Here is a 5245-nt window from a genome sequence, read left to right as displayed (position 1 = left end):
AATCGTTACCTGCACTTACTATTGTAAACGTTAGAACTGCTTCAAATCTAAATAGTCTCGTCTCCTCTAAAACATGTCCTAAGAACTAGAACCAACGTTTCGTGACCTCTAATTGAATTAACTCTTTGTGAAAAACAAAAGTGTCAAGTTACCCTTTGTAATTTAAAATAAAAATATCTCGTGCCATTTGCCTACTACTCATGAACTGCTTCAAAACTCAAAACTCATCTCGTTCATAACTAGCGACCATTACACTGAAAAGTATGCACTCTAAAACAACCCAATGTACATATGTAACTGTCACACTCCCCTCCAAACCGGACTAAAAATCACAAACCGGCAACATATACGTCACTCTTTATTTTTCAATTACCAAAGTCCTTGTGTTTCTCACGTACCATTTACCTTTACAACAAGAAATTTGATTGGCTGTTCATAGTAGATCCAATCTGATTGGTGTGACATACATACATCTCTCACTCACTCACTTACTCACTCACTCACTCACTCACTCACTCACTCACTCACTCACTCACTCACTCACTCACTCACTCACTCACTCACTCACTCACTCACTCACTCACTCACTCACTCACTCACTCACTCACTCACTCACTCACTCACTCACTCACTCACCCATTGACCCGTCCATAACATTCCCGACGCGCCGACTAAGAGGTATTTTTTTTTACAAAAAAATAACTCAAAAATCATGTCACAGTATGTGTTTTATTCAGAGGTATGTGCCCCGGGTATGTGCCATATTAAGTGATAGGAAACGAACGATTCATCTATAAATCTGGTGGTAACAGACAGGGGCAATTGTATCCATAAGAATTGCAAGCACATGGGTAAGAAATACAAAGGTTGAATCATCTTGCTCATTCCACAAGTACAACGTTTCGACAGTTGATCATGAAGTTTCGTCAACTGCTCGCGCTTTGTTATCGGCATTACCTGGTCTCAGACCAGGATTTCAAGAAATACTGCGATGAGACGGTTGTTTTTAAAGTAAAGTGTACCTGTTTACATGAAATGGTTGTGTTCGAATATTTACGCCAAACATGATGGATGCAACTGTAACCTATTGTTTACTTAAACTTCACGTTTCAAAATGTTTATTTTTATTTAAAGACAAGTTCGGCTGTGGCCATGAGTGTTCCACAAAAACCAAAACTGCCGATATTGAACGAATAATGTGTGCTACAGTTGTAACCTTCAAAAAGAAATATACAGTAGGCGGAAGGAAAATCAGTTTCGGGCGATATGCGCGTGCCGGTGATCGAAATAAATTTGCATAACATTACAATGTACCAAAAGCAGCGTCTATTTTGATTTAACTGCAAATGTTTGCAAAAGTTAATCATGTGGTCAATCTACAAGGAAAAAAAAACATTACAAGTATCCTTATTGACGAAAAAGGCTTCCATTCGCTTATTTTTGTTCTTGATGAAGGTAGCTGGCCAAGTTCCATGTTGGTTTCACGAATGACGAATTTACAAAAATGTACCACACGTTTATGTCTCTCGACGGGTTAGTTTTTTCGGGCCGCGGAAGAGACTTTCACACATCATAACATAGAGTATGGGCTTTCAGAACATTTTAGTTTCGACTTCAAATTCAATGTACCAGTGGGCTTTTGATGGTATTGAAATTAGCTAAAATTAGCCATTTCGCTTATGAGCTTCGATGAAGGTACTTTTATCGGCCTAAAATATTATTAAACTTGGAGGTTTTGCCAATCAAATTAATGCTTTAGAAACAGCAAGACATGCACTATGAGCTACCCAAAGTATATTGATAGATATCATCGCGTTGATCGGTACGAGCGAAAAGAAAATGCACAATTTTCGGCCATTTTCGGCGGCGTCAGGCAGCTAAAATGGCGATTTTCAAACTTTCCTCGATTTCGAAAAAAGTAAAGCGCTTCAGGACCTTTGAATGGTATTTTCGAAAACAACTCACTATAGAGGTTATTTGGGCAAAATATGAAGAAATCGAAAATTTCGCGACTGTCATTTCGAATTGCGGTCCTTTCGCCCGATGGCCCATTCGTCCGAAGACGTTTCGCCCGATCTCAGAGTCGATTCGCCCGAAAAAAAAGTCGATTCGCCCGGACCAAGAGTCGATTCGCCCGGACTAAGAGTCGATTCGCCCGGACTAATAAAATGCTGGATAATCCTTATGTTTTGTTGGCGTAACTTATCAAACATAAAGCATTTAACGTTTCCTAATCTTTGGCGATGCCAGTTAACCGTTGAGTTCAATTTGTCACGCGTTTATTGTAAACGAACGCCGCCCATGGATACATCTATTTACCACGCCGCCAATAGACACTTCGTTTCTTGCAAACAAACTCTTTCCATAGATACATCCGTTATTTGTTTTCCCTTTTTGGCGTCTGTAGTATACATAAGTTGAATCGTCTTAGTTGGGATATGAAAGAGCATTGTTGCGTTTAGCGCGTGCAGCACATTCTCATGTAAACACTGGATCGGCATGACGGAAACAATCCTAACTTTTTGAAAGGGGTTTGTGTGTTTACTTATTAATTGAGAAAAAGAAAAAGAGGAAGAAATAGAAGTGTTTGGTTTGAAAGTTACTGTTTCCTGTAAGAAATATTCACTATTCCCGTTAAGTTGGAACGCAAACATGGCTATCTCTATGTACTCTTTTTTTCTTTTTTTTTTTCTAAATTTTGTTAATTCCTGCGGGTTACGTGCCGACAGTCACGCAACGCCCATAAAGTCAAAAAGCAGATTGCGATCAAACGAGTATGTTTCAGAGGACAACACATTTTTTTGCTGCATACGATTGCATAAAAAAGGTCTGATTTGAAAAACGGTGTTGGCTGCTGTTCTAAACCTTGTTAGTTCTTCACTGTTTGACCGACGCGACAGCGATAAACCTGAGAAGTTCAATATTTGTTTTTCACCGTTTGATCGACGCGACAACATAAACCGGAGAAGATAAACATCTCGCCCCATTGTGGCCATAGAGCAATTCAGGTGATAACAATTGAGTTTTTAATTTCGAGGGGTCTGAGTTTTCGGGGTCTGAGGTTTCGGGGTCTGAGTTTTCGTGACACCCGTTTTTCCCGGCTTTCCCTAGACTACCTCCAAATTGTACGGCCCCTTGCGAAGACTGGTGACGATCATATCGAAGAAAGCACCGAATATAATGAATTAGTATCACTCAACTAGTGGACTAATGCAAATCCTGCATTTTGATTGGCTACGCTACTAGGGGACTATTAGTAATAGTCATCGAGTAGCGAAATTGGCGCCATCGAGCCTGACGCTTTCTTTCGTTTTATTCCCAAATGAATATTTCTTCAACTTGCATTTGCTAACTTTATCATTACCTTTTCTGTCAGACTAGTTGGGTGATACTAAAACAATTAGACCCTTCGCCCTCAAGGGCCACGGGTCTAATTGTTAAGTAATCACCGAACAAGGAAGTACCGAATATAATGGCCTTTGCACCGAATATAATAGTGTTAGCACCCGTGATAATGAAGAAAACACCAAACAAAGTTAGAACCGAATATAACGAAGAAAGCACCGAATATAATAAAAACAGCACCGAATATAATGAAAAAAGCACCTAATATAACGAAGAAAGCACCGAATATAACGAGGGAAGCACCGAATATACTGGAATAAGCACCGAATATAATGAGGACAGCACCGCATATAAAGACATAAGCACCGAGTATGCTGGAAAAAGCACCGAGTATAATGAGTTAATCACCGAATATAATAACATAAGTACTAAATATAATGACATAACCACCCAATATAATAAAAAAAAGTATCATAAGACAGTTCTAGCGTTCCATAGATATTGGCTTGCCATAAAAGGGTTGTCTCGTTTACAATATTTCCGTCACTTCCGGCTTCGGTCGTACACGAGAAGCCATCTATTCTAGGCTGGGAAGTCTATGTTTACTGCAGTTATCAAAGGCTAAGTATTGCACGGTTAGCTACAGTATAATCACCTATACGGGTCGTCTATTTTACAGTCATGTCAAGCTGGCAACAACGGTTGTACGACGGCAGGTTTCTTTCACAGGTCACAGGTCACAGGTCACAGGTCACAGGTCACAGGTCACAATCAAAACTTTCAGTAAATTTCGCGATGTAACAATTACTGAGATTCCCGAGAGGTTTATCGATGTTTCCATGCAACAAACCCTAACTAAAAATGTTTTACTTTATAATTTTAATGAAAACAACAACAACAACAACAAAAAACATCATAAAACAGATGCATACAAGTGCGTCCCAAGTGCAACAATAAGAGCTCTTTCTTGAAAAAAAAAGCGCGTAGGGGAAATCATTTGTAGCACTGAAATTAAAAAAAAAAATTGATCCAAAGAAAGCTAAGACTTATAACTGTTGAAAACATAAATTGTTTTTAGCCTTTCAATATAATATGAAAACGAAAGAGGCTTACACTGATCCGTGAATTATGCATCTACTTACGCGTGATTTGTGAACCAACGACTTTTGCGGGAATAATTGTTCACTTTTTTTGGAGATTTTAGCGTCATTAAAGCTCGTAAACTACACCAAACTAGATGTAAAACCTGTCCATTCCACGCAGCTGAGAACTAAACACAGCGACAGTGTACCAGGAGGACCTAGAATCTAGTCTGTCACGATGTGTCACACATGCACACGGCATTTCGATGCATCAAAATGGAGGGTTCTGTATGTTTTGCGAAACGTGGATAGAATTTGTATTTTTATGTAACACATGATTTAGCCTTTGCATTTTTACGTGAAAAGTGATTTTTTCTGTTAACGTGAAGCTGCTTTCGAATTTTTTGCGATGCGTGAAAAGGCCGATTACTCATGCGTGAAATTGTTTTCAGAGTAGGTATAGGGGACCCTCTTGTTTCTGTTTAGTACATACTCGTTGTATAGATTTAAAAAATATATATATGTAGAAATAAAACTATCATAATGAATTATCTTATTACGATAAAATATATTAACACTATACGTTTGAAAACTATATTTCAACTCATTTCGTATATATACCACCCCTAGAAATTTTTTCATTAAAATTATAGAGTATAACATTTTTAGTTAGGGTTTGTTGCATGGAAACATCGATAAACCTCTCGGGAATCTCAGTAATTGTTACATCGCGAAATTTACTGAGTGTTTTGACTGTGACCTGTGACCTGTGACCTGTGACCTGTGACCTGTGACCTGTAAAAGAAACCTGCCGGTTG

This window comes from Orbicella franksi, chromosome 6 (assembly GCF_964199315.1).
Source record: "Orbicella franksi chromosome 6, jaOrbFran1.1, whole genome shotgun sequence".
NCBI classification, from domain to species: Eukaryota; Metazoa; Cnidaria; class Anthozoa; order Scleractinia; family Merulinidae; genus Orbicella; species Orbicella franksi.
The sequence above is the reverse complement of the archived record's forward strand: the minus strand, read 5'-3'. Positions refer to the sequence as shown.